Source organism: Triturus cristatus, chromosome 2_1 (assembly GCF_964204655.1).
Source record: "Triturus cristatus chromosome 2_1, aTriCri1.1, whole genome shotgun sequence".
Classification (NCBI taxonomy): Eukaryota; Metazoa; Chordata; class Amphibia; order Caudata; family Salamandridae; genus Triturus; species Triturus cristatus.
The window spans coordinates 172053090-172071081 of record NC_140581.1 but is presented as its reverse complement, the minus strand read 5'-3'; the positions used below and the strand labels follow the sequence as shown (position 1 = coordinate 172071081).

Here is a 17992-nt window from a genome sequence, read left to right as displayed (position 1 = left end):
AAGAATGAAAACATAGGGTATAAAAATAATGCAATAAATACAATTTAAGACAAAACAGCAAGCAGTCTCACAATAAAAGAGTACAATAGAGTGCAGTGAAGCGCATACATATATGGCCATGCCAGGTACAACGGGATGATGCATAACTCCGAGTGCATTGTGCTTGTGAGCGCACAGCGGCTCTCAGAAAGGAGCCAACATAACCAGATGACTCATCTTCCGTCAATTGTTGTACGAAATTCAAAGCTGGGCTAGACTGCCCCAAATTGCGTGACTTCATAAAGGGGATAAAACATTGTTTAGTGTTACTTTTTTGTGAGCTTTATAAAAAGTGTACTTTTTATAAAGCTCACAAAAAAGTAAAGTGCAACATTGTTTGTCCGGATCTACCGTCACCATCACAGGGACACATACCTGTTCAAATCACCTTCGAGATACAGCACTACAGAAACCTGCTGTGAGCAGAGTTACACTGAACGTCACAAGGCATACCTACTACAAGGCATACCTGGTTCAATGCATACCTACTGCAAAGCGTACCTACTACCAGCCATACCTACTGCATGGCATACCTACTTCAAGGCATACCTGGTTCAATGTATACCTACTGCAAGGCGTACCTACTACCAGCCATACCTACTCCAAGGCATAGCTACTGCAAGGTATAGCTACTACAAGGCTTACCTACTACCAGTCATACCTACTGCATGGCATACCTACTACAAGGCATACCTGGTTCAATGCATACCTACTGCAAAGCGTACCTACTACCAGCCATACCTACTGCATGGCATACCTACTTCAAGGCATACCTGGTTCAATGTATACCTACTGCAAGGCGTACCTACTACCAGCCATACCTACTGCATGGCATACCTACTGCAAGGCATAGCTATTGCAAGGCATAGCTACTGCAAAGCGTACCTACTACTAGCCATACCTACTGCATGGCATACCTACCACAAGGCATACCTGGTTCAATCCATACCTACTGCAAAGCGTACCTGCTACCAGCCATACCTACTGCATGGCATACCTACTCCAAGGCATAGCTACTGCAAGGCATAGCTACTGTAAGGTGTACCTACTACCAGTCATACCTACTGCATGGCATACCTACTACAAGGCATACCTGGTTCAATGCATACCTACTGCAAAGCGTACCTACTACCAGCCATACCTACTGCAAAGCGTACCTACTACCAGCCATACCTACTGCATGGCATACCTACTACAAGGCATACCCGGTTAAATGCATACCTACTGCAAGGCGTACCTACTACCAGCCATACCTACTGCATGGCATACCTACTTCAAAGCATAGCTATTGCAAGGCATAGCTACTGCAAGGCGTACCTACTACCAGTCATACCTACTGCATGGCATACCTACTACTAGGCATGTCTGGTTCAATGCATACCTACTACCAGCTATACCTACTGCATGGCATACCTACTCCAAGGCATAGCTACTGCAAGGCATAGCTATTACAAGGCTTACCTACTACCAGTCATACCTACTGCATGGCATATCTACTACAAGGCATACCTACTGCAAGGAATACCTAGCAGCCATACCTACTGCATGGCATACCTACTCCAAGGCATAGCTACTGCAAGGCGTCCCTACTACCAGTCATATATACTTCATGGCATACCTACTCCAAGGCATAGCTACTGCAAGGCGTACCTACTACCAGCCATACCTACTGCATGGCATACCTACTCCAAGGCATAGCTACTGCAAGGCATCCCTACTATCAGTCATACCTACTGCATGGCATACCTACCACAAGGCATACCTTGTTCAATGCATACCTACTGCAAGGCGTACCTTCTACCAGCCATACCTACTGCATAGCATACCTACTCCAAGGCATAGCTACTGCAAGGCGTACCTACTACCAGTCATACCTACTGCATGGCATACCTACTACAAGGCATATCTGGTTCAATGCATACCTACTGCAAGGCCTATCTACTACCAGCCATACCTACTGCATGGCATACCTACTCCAAGGCATAGCTACTGCAAGGTATAGCTACTACAAGGCTTACCTACTACCAGTCATACCTACTGCATGGCATACCTACTCCAAGGCATAGCTACTGCAAGGCGTACCTACTACCAGCCATACCTACTGCATGGCATACCTACTCCAAGGCATAGCTACTGCAAGGCATCCCTACTATCAGTCATACCTACTGCATGGCATACCTACCACAAGGCATACCTTGTTCAATGCATACCTACTGCAAGGCGTACCTACTACCAGCCATACCTACTGCATAGCATACCTACTCCAAGGCATAGCTACTGCAAGGCGTACCTACTACCAGTCATACCTACTGCATGGCATACCTACTACAAGGCATATCTGATTCAATGCATACCTACTGCAAGGCGTACCTACCAGCCATACCTACTGCATGGCATACCTACTCCAAGGCATAGCTACTGCAAGGTATAGCTACTACAAGGCTTACCTACTACCAGTCATACCTACTGCATGGCATATCTACTACAAGGCATACCTACTGCAAGGAATACCTACTACCAGCCATACCTACTGCATGGCATACCTACTCCAAGGCATAGCTACTGCAAGGTGCCCCTACTACCAGTCATACCTACTGCATGGCAGACCTACTCCAAGGCATAGCTACTGCTAGGCGTACCTACTACCAGCCATACCTACTGCATGGCATACATACTCAAAGGCATAGGTACTGGAACGCGTACCTACTGCAAGGCATACCTGGTGCAAGGCATACCTACTGCAAGGCGTCCCTACTACCAGTCATACCTACTGCATGGCATACCTACTCCAAGGCATAGCTACTACAAGGCGTCCCTACTACCAGTCATACCTACTGCATGGCATACCTACTTCAAGGCATAGCTAATGCATGGCATATTTACTGCAAGGCGTACCTACTACCAGCCATACCTACTGCATGGCATACATGGTGCAAGGCATACCTACTGCAAGGCGTACCTACTACCAGCCATACATACTGCATGGCATACCTACTCCAAGACATAGCTACTGCAAGGCGTCCCTACTACCAGTCATACCTACTGCATGGCATACTTACTTCAAGGCATAACTACTGCATGGCATAGTTGCTGCAAGGTGTACCTACCACCAGCCATACCTACTGCATGGCATACCTACTTAGAGGCGTACCTGGTGCAAGGCATACCTACAGCAAGGCGTACCTACTACCAGTCATACCTACTGCATGGCATACCAACTATAAGGCATACCTAATGCATGGCATAGTTACTGCAAGGCATACCTACTGCAAGACATACCTAGTGCCACTCATACCAATGGATCCCCAGAGGCTTTACAGAGGTTCAAGTAGATAACACCAGTGCTCTCTTTCTGGTAGTATGGGTGAACCATTAGGCTTATCAGAGGGCAGTGCTAAGCATTTGTTGTACACACACAGGCATGAAATGATTACACACACTCAATGACTAAATCCGATACCAATGGTTTGTAAAAATATTACTTTTATTATGTTTATTTTATAGAACGAAATATACTTTGTTGCAGTAAAATATGTTCTGCAATATCACTGTTTTACAGTGTCAAAAGTAGAGACACCGTGCATTTTTCAATCAGTAGAATGTTATCCTATGTGAGGAAACACAATCAGTAATATGCAGCTAAGTAAACGATTTACACTGTTGAGCTTTTGGATGAAGACTCAGTAGAAGGCAGGGTTCAGGTTATTGACCTCACTGCACCACCAGCGGCACCGGGGCGGCCGGGTGCAGAGGTCATACTCGGGATCTTGTACCTATATTATCCAATGGAGAAAGGAGACAATCAAAGTGATACTAGTTACAGTTAAGTAGAACGGGTTGGTAACCCAGTCTTAAGGGGTTACGGTAAGCGTTGGGGGGCCACAAGTCAACACCAAATGTACCCCCTCCGCGGTGCAGGGGCGGCGGGTGTAGAGTAGTAGCAAAGTGTCAGGTGCCCAATGTAAACAAATGGAGAATCTTGAAATCGGATAAGGGCTGCAGGCTCAGGCCAGGAGGCTGGAAGAAAGACACCTACAGATGCACAGGTAAGTTGGGATGTGTTGTAGCGTCAGGACAGCGTCAGTAGATCTCTCCAAGGTCCAGGGACTCTGGGTGCAGGGGTGTCCTTTTGCTTTGAAAGTCAGCTTATCAGTGCGGTTGCGGTTGGGGGTCATCGTGCAGAGGCTGCAGGCATCGATGTGGAGTCCGGCAGGGGTCAACCCACAAGGACTCTTGCTCAGGATCGCTGGGGAACCTTTTCTTTACCAGTGGGACACTTGGACTTGGGCCATGGGCGTAGAGAGAAGAGGTGTTCCACAGGCAGAGCACTTTGTCTTTAAAGTTGTTTTTTCTTCTGGACAGGTCCGCTGTCCACGGGAGATTTAGGAGTTATCTTAGCAGGCAGGCAGTCCTCCCAGGGTTCTGGAGGCTGGGGTGTGGGACGAGTTACGCTTCTGTAGCAGGGTCTTTGAGGGTGGCAGACAAGCCGGTAGGGTTGGGGCCAAGTCAGTTGGTGTCTTCAGTCTTTGCTGCTGAACGGCTCTTCTTCGTAGGTTGCTGGTAATTGTTAAATTATGGTTCAGGGATGACCATAAATACTAAATTTAGGAGCATTACAGGGGTTTGAAGGTAGTAGCTAGTAGGCTACTAACCTTTATGGTGACTACACCCTTTGTATGTCCACTCATTCTGGGGAGGGGGCATACCCCTAACCCTATTGGCTTAAGTCCTCCAAAACAATATGGATGATTTTGAAAGGAGTGGGTCACCTCAGCTCAGGGCACCTTAGGGGTGGTCCTGGCTGAGGGGCAACACACCTCTCTTGCCTATTAATGTTCCTGTTGATCTTGCTGCCAAAAGTTGGGCTTGGTGAGGGGGGCGGGCATCTCCACTAGCTGGAGAGGCCCTGGTCAGGATAACAAAAGCCTTTGATGCTCATTGCAGTGCTATGCTGTTCCTGCTTGGGGGTAGGTGTGAAGCACCTCCACTCAAAGCAGGCTTAGTTTCTGACCTACAAGAGCAAAAGGCTCTCACCTCAGTGGGTCAGAAACATGTCTAGAGGCAGGAGGCTGGTGCAGACCAGTCAGGCACATACTAGCGGTTTGGTAGGTTTGCAGGGGGCACCTATGAGGTGCACTCTGAGTGCATTTATTCATGAATCGAACACTGACATCAGTGTGGGCTCATTAATCTGAGATGTTTGATACCAAAGATCTTGGAATTAAGTGAAGCCATCATGGAGCTGTAGAACTTGTAGTGGCAAGCTCCTAGCCCATATACTCAGTATGGCTTTACCGTGCACTTATAATGCCTAAGAATGGGCTTAGACGCTATAGGGGCATATCGGCTCATGCAGTTCTGCCCACACATGAGGTATAGTGCACCCTGTCTTAGGGCGGTAAGGCCTGATGTAAGGGTCACTTACCTAGGCCTCTTGCAGTGCTGGTAGGCCTGCCACACAGGGATGTGTGCCAGGTCGACTCTTCTCTTTTATCTGCTCCAAAACATGCAGGCTGCATTGGCAGTGTGCATGTGTTTGGTGAGGGTTCTCTTAGGGTGGCAGTATACATGCTGCAGCCCTTAGAGACCCTCTCTGGTCACAAGGCCCTTGGTAGAACTGGTACCTTTTCACAAGGGACTTAAATGTGTACCAATTGTGGAAATGTAGGTCGTTTTGGGAAAGAACACACACTGTGAACCTGATTAGCAGGAACCCAGTGAACATTCAGTCAAAGATCCTTCAGAATCAGGCAAAAACTGGGGGGTAACCATGCCAAAAGGAGTACTTTCCTACATAAAGTACTGGGACAGAGAGTTTTAAGGTAACAAGTGCAAGGCCATGCAGCACTAGAATATACAATACTAGGGTATAAGGTACTGGGATATAGAGAACTAAGGCATAAAGTGAAAGTAAATGTAGCACTGAAGTATACAGAATATACTAGAGTATATTAGGACAATCTTTACTCGAGTTTACAACATTAGGGTATGAAGTACTGAGGTATACTGTACTAAGGCATGTAGGGCTGCCAGATGCAGCATTAGAGTAGACCGCGCTAGGGTATAAAGTACTCAGGTGTACTGTACTAAGGTATGTAGTACTGCCGGATGCTGCACTAGAATATACAGCACTAGGGTATAAAGTATTGAGTTATACTGTACTAAGGCTTGTAGTACTGCCGGATGCAGCAGTAGAATATACAGTGCTAGGGAATGAAGTACTGAGGTATACTGTACCAAGGCATGTAATACTGCCAGATGCAGCACTAGAGTATACAGCACTAGAGTATATAGTACTGAGGTCTACTGTACTAAGACATAGCAGTGCTGCTGGATGCAGAACTGGATGCAGCACTAGAGTATACAATGCTAAGGTATAAAATACTGTGACATATAGGACTTTTCGTAGAGGACTTAAAACTTGGCTGATTAAGTCAGTTGAAATTGTCTAGTGGCGAGCCTTCCCTCTTTCCTCTGCTCGGGTTAGGTTGTTGTGCGGGGACTTATCCCTTGGTTGTTACCATGCGCTTTATAAAAATGCTATATATATATATATATATATATTAGTACTACAACACATAACCTAAGCTATGATATTAAAGACTTGGCATACAGCACTCATGCATCCTGTGCTAGTGCACACAGTGCCAGGGTATTTAACACCCTTGAATACTCTTCCATCATTGTTCAAATTACTGGAAAATCACCTGCCTGGTTCGACACAGCCTGACAACCTTTCTTTTTGAAAAGTAACGCCAGGGGCGGAGCTTAGTCAGTATGATTAGCTTCGGATTTCCCAACAATCAGGCTGGCATATAATGTTAAAATACATCATATGACAAGCAGGCTGCATGAGACGGTCTTAAGGGGCAGTGGAAAGAGAGAAGAATGCAGATTGACATGAGTACTAAGTGAAGATAAACAATATTTTGTTAAAAAAACAACATTTTGATGATTTTCAAAACAGATGAGAGAGTGTGTGTGTGTTTTTGTCAGTGTGTGCATGTAAAAATCTCAGGTGAAATCCAACAGCCACCTCGCCATACCCGACTGAAAGCAACTGGGTCCATCTATTAATCAGAAACTACATTTATTAGGGGGGTGTAACAGCCCAAACAATCCCCCTGAAGCTACGCCCCTGAGCAATGCATATAGGATGTTGCTTATTTTATTCCCTTTCAAGCACCAAGAGACCACCTTATGGCATACATTGCACTTTAGAAATGGTTATGAATAGCATACATTTTTAAGTCCCATTAGACAATTGCCTGAATTGTGGTTATTGAAAAAACATGGTCTGGATGTACCCTATGTCTTCTATCAGTCTACTAACTGATGCTGTGTAAGAGGACAGCAGGGTCCCACAGATGTAGTCCGGATCATTATCCTTTAGAGATGTATAGCATCTCAATGGCTTTACAGGTTAGGAAGCTGAAGGGTGGTCGGGGACTTTCAGATCTTATTCAATACCGCGATCGGGAAGACTCTCCAGAGGCGATCCATAGAGGTCCTTCTAGCATGCTTCCTCAGCCCGCGATCAGGAAGACTCTCCAGAGGCGATCCATAGAGATCCTTCTAGCATGCTTCCTCAGCCCGCGATCAGGAAGAGTCTCCAGAGGCGATCCATAGAGGTCCTTCTAGCATGCTTCCTCAGCCTTTAGTACCAGTGTCAAGACCAAGAGCTACTAATAGGGAAGTGCTGAGAGGCTTGAATAACAGATAACAAGGGTATCCTATTGCAAGTAGGGGAATGGTATCCGAGTGATGCTGCCATTCTAGAACTACAGCAAAAGAGTCACACTAAGGCCATGAGTGTGAGTTGCACTGTACTGGTAGGCAGGAACATAGCTTGGCCCGCAAGATTTGGGGGGGGGGGGGAGCAGATTTTTAACAATCACGCTGGCAACATAATGCAAAAAAGTGTGTATGAGAGGGGCCTAAGGAGGTCAGTTGAAAAGTAGAGGAGTGTGGATTGGTAGGAGCACTAGATGAGAGAAAACATAATATTTTGTAAAATAACAAACATTTCTTAAGTTTTTCAAAAAAGAGAGAGGGGCAGAGTGTATGCATTTTTTTCTCTCTGTGTATGCAAAAATTCCTTGTGAAATCCGACAGACACCTCACCGTACCCGGCTGAATGCCCCTGCACCCAACTATTTTTCAGAAACTACATTTATTGGGGGAGGGGGGTGCCGGTGTAACACCCCAAGCAGCCCCCTGAAGCTACACCCCTGCTGGTCGTAAATAAACTACACATCTGTAATTACCATTACTATGCTGTGAAACGCCACTAATACTGTGCAATTGTGAGTTAGTCCCCTCGGAATGGAAAATAAGCACGTGGGCATGAAATTACCATGCAGAATCCCACATTCTATTTCCTGTTCTAACAATCCCGTTAACCACCTGTTCTAAGTAGGTGGTAAAAAGGTGCGGTAGCTTCTCTGCGGGGAGGGAGAGAGGCTTGCATGGTTAGGTGAGAGCAGGGCCGGCCTTTAACATAGGCGAGTTGTGCCTGGACCTGGGGCGCCAAATTTCTGAGGTGTGCATGGAGCTGTGTGCATCTTGCTCCAGCCTTTTCCCTGCCTGTTCATTTCTGTCTAATATGCCAGTTTAAAGTGCTTTTAGTCCTTCATTAGCATACGGCGGGTGATGTTTTTAAAACCCCTTTAGCCCCCTTCCATGCCCTCCCTTCATCCTCTGGCCCCTGCTGGTATACATCAATCAGGCAGTTAAGCCATGGGTGATTTGTATGAGCTGGAGGAGGTCTGGGATGTTTGTGTTTAGGGGCAAGTCCCTGCTTATCCAGGTACTGACCGGTGACTTAACCGCTTCAGTGCCCATGACGAGATGGTCTCGTCATGGAGCGCGGTTGCGCTGTGCCCATGATGAGACTATCTCGTCATGAACCCCGCCCGCTAATGCAACGCCCGGCACAGGGCGGGGAAAGGGCGTGGCACTGAAGAGGTTAAAAGGGACGAGGGGCAACATTAGCGCTGATGGCACCCGGTGCAACAATCTTTTTTAGCGCATCCCCGCCCCCTCATTAATTCCTCCTCCGCTTCCCTCACTACCACCCGCCAAACGGGCCCCTCATCTCTCCTTAGCCCCTCACGCTTATATTTCATTTGTTTTAAAGCGCTGGTAAAGGCTGGCTTTACTAATGCACTCACCTATCCACATAAAATACAGTTCTGTCCTTTTCAGCAGCCATATTAACCTTCTGCGCTACTTTATGGTGAATCAAAACTGCCACTAGACAAATCTCTGAGCTCTCTCTCTAGCAGGAACATTAATCACAAGAGTTAACTTGACATTTTTAGTGCTGCCTGAAATCTGGAGGCACAAGGAACTCTGCATCAGCTGCTTTTAAATCGTAAGTTATTGCTAAACACAGTGCCCCCGCCCCAAGTCAGCGCCCTGTGCGGCCGCACCACTTGCACTGCCCTAAAGGCGGGCCTGAAAGGGACCAGCTGATGCCTTCTCTCCTCCCAGGGCCAGGGCGCTATCCTACCAAAGGCTGACTCTGGGAGAGAGTATGGGAAAGACGCCCTGGCTGGGTGAGGATGGAGTCAGAGGCTGCTGGTGCGTTCAAAGCCTCTAACTCGGGTCTAGTGCATGAACAGCCGGCCAGAAATTCCGGGCAGAGCGAAATTTCACGCCGGAATTCTGCTTGGACTGTAACGTAATCGGGGCCTTTCTCGCGAGTACACTCAGTGCAGGAAGGTTTCTCTCGCGAGCTCCAGGACGTCAGACACGCTGTGCACGAGCTCTTGGGGCAGGTTTGAAACAGCTGTGAGCAGGGCAAATGAAGAGTTTGGAAAGGCCGGTGCTTTTTGTCGCCCTCTAGATGCCACTGGCAGTATTGCATGCTTTCAGTCAATGATTCTGGACAGAAACGTCAAACTGGCTTCTTTAAGCTGCAGCACAACTCTAGTCTAGGACAGTAATAATGCCTCTCACAATCCTTCTGTACCACCCTAGCACAAACCCCGATAATTTATTTATTTGATGCGTTTTTATATAGCGCGGACTTTACCCGAAGGTGTCAGAGCGCTTCACAATAGGAGCAGTAATGATACATAAGGAGAAAAATTACAAGTGAGCATGTTACAAAAGCAAACGTTACGTTCCATGAGGCAATAGTGGCATTTGTGCAAGTATCAGGAGCAAATAAAATACAAGAGGGAGCAAACGATACGTTACAAAAGGAAAAAAGTGACGTGTGCAGGTTACAAGAGCATACAAAGTACACAGAGGTCAATAAATGGCAGACACTCAAAACACTAAAATAAGAGTTACGTTACATGAGGCAGTGGTGGCCGTTGTGCAAGTATCAAAAGCAAACAAAATACAAGAGGTAGCAAACGATACGTTACGTCTGCATGTTATACAAGAGTACAAAGTACAAGTAGAGGTATACTACTGCACTAAATGGCAGACACTCAACACACAAAAACACACTGGGAAAGGCACTTCTATAGGCATGGAGAACAGAATTTCCTATAACGGCAGGACTTCCTTCAGAAAATAGAGGGCGTAAATTACATTTGGAAGTGTCTTTGAAGGAGGAGAGCTTTGAGGTCAGATTTGAAGGCCTGAGAAGAGGTGGTGGTCCGGAGATGAGGCGGAAGTGAGTTCCAGATTCTCACCGCATTGCCTGACAAGGATTGGGCCATCGATCTTTCCTTCTTGAAAGTGGGAGGTTCAAGCAATACATTTTCTGCATTACGTGAAGGTCTGGAGCCTCCGGAGAGTTTCAGTTTATTCGCCAGGTAGCGAGGGGAGGAGGAGTGAAAGGCTTTGTGGGTGATACAAGCAGTCTTGTAGATAGATCTTGCCTCTATGGGAAGCCAACAGAGGGTGGATAAAATGGGTGTGATGTGGTCGCTTCTTTTGGCCCCATAAATGAAACGAGCTGCTGAATGGAGGACGGACTTTAGGGGGGACAGGTGGGTTTTGGGGAGGCCAGTAAGAAGAGAATTGCAGTAGTCCAATCTGGAGAGAACCAGCGATTGGACCAGGGTTTTAAGGTCGTGCTCCGGGAAGAAGCGACGAATCCCCCAAAGAAGTCGCAGTTGGTATCGAGCAGACTTTGCAATGGAATCGATGTGGGAGTGTAGATTGAGTTTTTTGTCGAGTATGACACCAAGGGATTTTGCGCTCTCGACAATGATGGGTTTATTGTTCAGTAGATTAGTCTGATCCATCCATGATTGCACTGGGGGAGGAGAAAGTGATGAGGAGAGGAGGAGGAATTCAGTTTTGGAGGGATTCAGGATCAGTTGATGAGTTAACATCCAGTTTTGAATGGAGTCGAGAGTAGAGCTTAGGAAGGAGAGATCGTGAGTGGAGGCCACCTTAAGATAGATTTGAGTGTCGTCCGCATATAGATGATAATGGATCCCGGATTTACTCAGGAGATTTCCCAAAGGTTCTAGATAGAGATTGAATAGTGTGGGTGCAAGTATAGAGCCTTGAGGGACACCTTGGCTGACCGCTAAAGGAGATGAAAGGCTGTTCGCTATTTTGGTCATTTGTCATTTGTTCTACTACTGCTAAAGTCCTTCAGGTTGCCGGGGCCCCTGTTCCTCTGGATTCTTGTTCGAGGATTAGTCCTCCAACACAATAAATACATGAGTGGACTACAAATGAGCCTGTCTCTTCAAACTACAAATTTGAAATCGAAAATGATCCATGGGCTCCCTCCAGACAACACGCGTGGTGGCCTCCAGACAACACGCGTGGTGGCCTCCAGACAACACCCGTGGTGGCCTCCAGACAACACGCAGGTGCAGGCTCCACGGCACAAATAAACACCCTGATAACTTTAGACCAAATAAGATAATTTGGAATTCAGCTAGAGGAAATGGAACCCAAGATACAAAGAGACTTTGCTATTGCAAACCCTGCGATTCTCAAAATCATAGCATTTGCGACTACAAACTGGCTTTTTTTCCATATACTAAACTCATATTGTGAACATTGGAATCGCGGAATGGGGATGTTAATGGGTCCCCTAGTCTTACTTGCGAGTTACAATGTTATTTAACAGTGGTTTGAAACTGCGGTTGCGATGTCTAACCATGGATCAGTTTCAACACCTCGAAAGAGGTGGTAAGTGCTTCGAAAACAGGAAGGTGTCTCCGTGGAACATCCTGTCGGTAAGCTAAGGGGTAGGAGGCAGTGTTCCAGAGGAGCACTTCCTGCTCCTTCCGATTTATTTCCAAATGAGAAACATTTTTTTAAAAGCAGCAACAGTTCCTTTAATGAACACAGTCTACCTTAAAAATGAAGCATTGGCAAAGTCAATAGCTCTTGCCTTTTTAAAGCAGGCACTACCACAGCCAGTTGGCCAGGCTATAACTGAATGTGCCTGGATGCTTCCATCCATGCAGGATGCATCTATCCATGAAGGAGATTGTTGTCGAGGGTTAAGAGCCCAGCATCAGGAGCTAGAGACTGCAAGATGGTAGTGCTGGAGCCAGGAGCAGAGGATTGAAGGATGCACACTGCAGCATAAAGCTGTGATAATAAAATAAAGCACAGATTGTATAATTATCAAAGGACTCGGCATTGAGTGTCACAGTTACGAACAAGAGCTCGGTGTATTGAATGAGTTGTGATGCCATATAAAGCTGGGTTCATCTTTACTAAAACAATAAGCATTGCCAATGCCAAAAGGGCAAGCTTTAAAGTGCAAATGCAAAGAAACACAAGCATGCATAATGTACACTTGTAAGTGCTTGTGTTGGCACGTGTTAGCACTTTATATATTATACGTTTAACATTCAGACTTGTTATGGAACATCACTTGAAATGACCCTGTTGTGCATGGCGAGGCTGTTTCGCTCATGGGATAGCCGTGATCTCCCTCTTACCTATCACCACAAAGCTCTCAAGTATAGTGAGTTGTTATGATGTGAGGCCAATAGGAGGCCACTTTTTATTAATATAACATCAGTTGAACACAATATGGTCTTATAATTTGTAATCCGTACATTCAATGACTCGTTTGAGAAAGGACTGTGAAGTGTAAGTGTGCAGTGGGAACAGTACGTACGCGAAATGAGCAGATAAACAGCCATGGCTAGTGGGCCAGTAATAGCCTTTTGATCTATCCCGGAGCGGGAACTAGATACGCTGTTTCTCTCTGATTACATGGCTGGAAATGGGAGAACCAGATTTCTGCTGAAACAAAGGGGTAAAAGTATCTGACCTAAAGAACGCCAATGACCTTCAGCGGTAGCAGTCTAGACCTGCATCAAAAAAATAATCATTAGGCTGCTTAAGGATGTTTGCTTGTAATTAATTAATAACATATGTGCTAATCATTTCGAGTACTTTATAAAAATGACAACTTGATACATTTTCCTTGTGTGTTATGAAATCAGGGTGACTCAGTGCATCAGAAAAACAGAGTTTCAGACACGTGAATCTGCTTAGTCATCTTACCCTTTCATTATAAAAATAGTAACTTTTTATCTGTGTGCCTGGGAGCGAGTAATGAAGACCTGCACTGGCCCCGCGCAGAGCTGAGCGCCACAGTATTTGTGTGCCCTGGGAGCAAGTCATGAAGACCTGCACTGGCCCAGCGCAAAGCCGAGCGCAACAGTATCTGTGCGCCATTGCAGCGTGTCATGAAGACCTGCACTGGTCCAGCACAGAGCCGAGCACAACAGTATCTGTTCGCCCTTGCAGCATGTCATGAAGACCTGCACTGGCCCAGCACAGAGCCGAGCGCAACAGTATCTGTGCGCCCTTGCAGCGTGTCATGAAGACCTGCACTGGCCCAGCACAGAGCCCAGCGCAACAGTATCTGTGCGCCCTTGCAGCGTGCCATGAAGACCTGCACTGGTCCAGCACAGAGCCGAGCGCAACAGTATCTGTTCGCCCTTGCAGCATGTCATGAAGACCTGCACTGGCCCAGCACAGAGCCGAGCGCAACAGTATCTGTGCGCCCTTGCAGCGTGTCATGAAGACCTGCACTGGCCCAGCACAGAGCCGAGCGCAATAGTATCTGTGCACCCTCGGAGTGAGTCATGAAGACCTGCACTGGCCCAGTTCAGAGCCGACTGACACAGTATCTGTGCGCCCTCGGAGTGAGTCATGAAGACCTGCACTGGCCCAGCTCAGAGCCGACTGACACAGTATCTGTGCGCCCTTGCAGCGTGTCATGATGACCTGCACTGGCCCAGCACAGAGCCGAGTGCAACAGTTTCTGTGCGCCCTCGGAGTGAGTCATGAAGACCTGCACTGGCCCAGCGCATAGCCGACTGCCACAGTATCTTTGCCCCCTGGAATCATGTCATGAAGACCTGCACTGGTCCAGTGCAGAGCCGAGCACCTGTTTTCTTGTGTTTGAGGTATCTAAAGTTCACACATATAATTCAGAATTTTCTCAATCTTTTTATTCGATTTTACAGTAATTGACAAAGGGGTTAACTAATATAGAAACTCAATACTAGCCTGCTATGGTCACAGGCAAGTATCCTGTCTAGCAAGAGCAGTATAATCCGGCACAAGAGCGATCCAACAAAGATAGAGTTAACAGCTGACAGTATCAAAATAATCTTATAAGAAATTAAGTAAGGACCGCCCATAGGCATATGGGGAAAGACTATTTACATTTTAGTGAATGAGGTGAGTTTACAATAGGGTCCTAGATATAACAATCACAATACAAAAAAATAAAACAACGTAGCTTGGGGTCACACTTAGTAACCACATCCAGGTAACATTAAGCCCTGTCGCTCCTTGAAGGAAGATATTACTCCAGGCTAAGACGGACAGAAACTTTGAGTTTGCGTTATAAATATGAACCCCAAATGCTTTAAAAGTTGCCACCTGGTCATTTAGTTGGTATATCAGCCTTTCATGCAGGACCAGTCATAAAAGGGCTTCAGACCATTCTGTATAGGTCAGAACGAGGGAGGTTTCCAGTGTCTTAGGATGCACACCTTAGCCCCTGCCAAAGCTGAGTCGAGCTATCTTTTTATGTGATTAGTAATTCCCGCCATGGCTTGTGTATCATGAAGTAGAGCCAGTTTTGGGGCGTGCATGAGCTTTGAGTTGCTGAAAGACCATAATTGTGACTATACACAGCTCCAAAAGATTGGCAGCCTTGCACATGACCAGAGGATGTGGATCATATCTCCTATCTCGTTTTGGCACCGCCAGTAAATTTCTCAATATTAATGCATAAACAAACAGGCGCCTGGCTCTGAGCCAGCACAGCTCTTCATTATATTAGTAAATGTGGCACACTTAGCCTTAATTAACATTACCCTTTTTTCCCCACCAAATTCTATTCTCAAGGTGATGAATCTTTTCCACCGTATTTTGACCAGAAGATCTTCTTCTAACACACAGGAAAGTAATTAAATGCAAGTATATATTTTAGTCAATAATGAGAGTTGTGAGTAGTTTTAACGGGATTTATTTTTTAATTAAAGTCTAAGATTCTCTGACTCTTGATTCATTAGTCTGGTATCAATCAGGGTACGGAATTGATAGTAGAAAAATAAACTTAGTGCAGAGGATATCATAATTTGCACACAGCGCGTTTCATAAAGGAAAAAATCCCTATTCTAAGAAAATGTGGCGCAAATGATGTCAGTCAGAACTCCTAAAGAATTCAAGAATAAAAGCAAGAGTGAGATTGGCATGAAGCTAAATGAATAATTAATAATTGCAGAATCTCCCATAAAGAGAAATAAAGCATAGAGCAAAAAAGCCTTGGCAAAGCCAATTAGTCAAAGCATAAAGCTTGGGGATTTTAATAAAAGTCAGAATGGAAAAAAACCTGCATCTAATCTGCATCTGTTCTGCTCTCCATCAAAGTCTGTCCTCCCCTCCTCTGCAGGCCTCTAAATCTGTGTCTGAAAAAGTCTGTAAAGGTCTCGGTCCCTAAATTTGTCTGAGTCTGAAACTTCTAAACTAAGAACACGTTTATAAAACTAAAAATGTTGCAAAGCATGTGGCATGATCTTCGTTTTTCATCCAATTGGAATACAGCATCCTTCAGAAGGGCATCTCCACTTCTCTGCTGTCTGCCAACATCACCCATCAGGCAGCAAAATCCTTCCCACTGCAGATTTTGAATCTTATTTAAAACAGCTTCATCTCCTAACCTTCTTTTAAAGAAACATTTTATTTTAACTGATCACATAACATTAGCTGCAAAATAACTTATTTAAGCAGGAATCATTAAAACATAACTTGGTAATACATTTTAAAATTCACGTGTTTTCTATTCTTTCTTAAAGCAGAGGAAGAAATGAGACTTTGTTTAAAACATTTTCCAGCAACTAAATACAATAAGGCAGTTTACTTGCTGTAAATTATGTGAGGTGCCCTTTAACACAAGAGGAAACATTCCTCGGTTATCTCGAAGGTCAAACTGGAGCTCTCAGAGCAAGCTAAATCATTAGCTGCTTTCTGTGTTCTATACTTTAAAATGTCATGTTAATTCCATACTAATATATGCTACTACTGCACACATAAAAAAAAAAAATTATAAGTAGAAATCACATTCTATTAGTGAGGACAAAATCTAAACTTGTCACATTAAAATAAACCTAAGAATTAATTATGCATGTTTTTTCATGATTTATTAAGTGTAACCCGTCTGACTAAGGGCCTCATGTTTTGATTTTCCGCCACCAAATGTCTGCGTGTCACTTTTTAACCCTTTAACCACGGCGTAAAATCCGCCGCGGTGCGGGCGTTTCTGTGCACGGGCGTGGCGGTCAACAGACGTGCGCATTTTTGTGTCTGAAGTGCAAGGCAGGTTTGTCATTTGTAGCGCTTGCATTCTATAGGAAATTTTCACACTCATTCAATGTCATCAATTTTGTTTTAGTCTATGTAATCCTGAAACAGAAAAAGGCAAGGATAATCATGCAGCTCATTCACTTTTGATTTGTATCACGCATCACATGACAGCTCTAGAAATTAAATGACAAAAAAGAAACCTTAAAAGAGAAATTCTTCAAGTCTGGTATCATTCAAGCAAACATTTTGGAACAGAGGTTGGGTCTTTAGTAATGGACTTCTTCAGCAAGACTACATAGTGCAAGAATCAAAGAAAGTGATAACATTATTTATTTTTGTTGAATTAAATAGTTAAGTAAACAAGAAATATATTTGTACTATTACATTTTTTAGAGAAAGCATTAAAAGGTATGTGCACTATATAGAATTATAAAGTACATTTGCAAACTAGTTGCTTACATGTCTTTAAACACTAGAACGCTCCTAGTTTGCTGCCATTATACTGCACGACGAGGAGGCACCTGCAGTTTTCAGTGCATGTCTGTTCACAGCAGAGAGTGTGGAGCTCAGCATGAGGCCTGCAAACAATGCCTACTCCCTCAAACCTAAAGGGGGAGAGGCCCATCTAGCATGGAAATTTTATCTACCCTAAATGCGATCATGTGCGACCTGAGTCTCACCAAAGGTGCAAGTATACTCCAAAGACTGGGGGCAGTTCTGAAGCTGAAGGAGCCCGGGAGAGCTGAGACAGAGCGAGTGTGGTCAACGACCTGGGTAGTGTGGGGAGTCCATGGTCCCTGAGCAGTGCTAGATGGATGGGAGGGTGATGGCCACCTTGATCCTGCCTCATGCCAACCAGCTGAGCTTGCTCAGGTAGAATGTTGCGCTGCTTGGCTGAAATGGGTGTGGGTTGACAATGGCGCTGGTACTGTCATTATTTTAGCAATTTATTGGGACGCAGCAGCACTGGAGAGTTGCGCATGTCCCTATGGGCTGCCACATCCTACAGCTTTGTGAAGCCCACCCTGCTGCTAACAAGAAAAAAAAATACATAGAAAGACACTCCCTAGGGTAGAAAAGTAAGAGAGAATGATGACATGCAAAGTGGGACAGTGAGTGCCTGCTAAGCAACACTAGCCACTCATAAGGCATTCACTGTCCAGCCTTGCACTGAAGC

At 45.4% G+C, this 17992-nt stretch overlaps 1 protein-coding gene across 2 annotated transcripts in view; it reads left to right on the top strand.

The window, feature by feature from the left end:
- Positions 1-17992, top strand: part of PSTPIP2 (proline-serine-threonine phosphatase interacting protein 2) — a 348974-nt gene that overhangs the window by 989 nt on the left and 329993 nt on the right. The gene's annotated exons all lie outside the window — the stretch shown is intronic.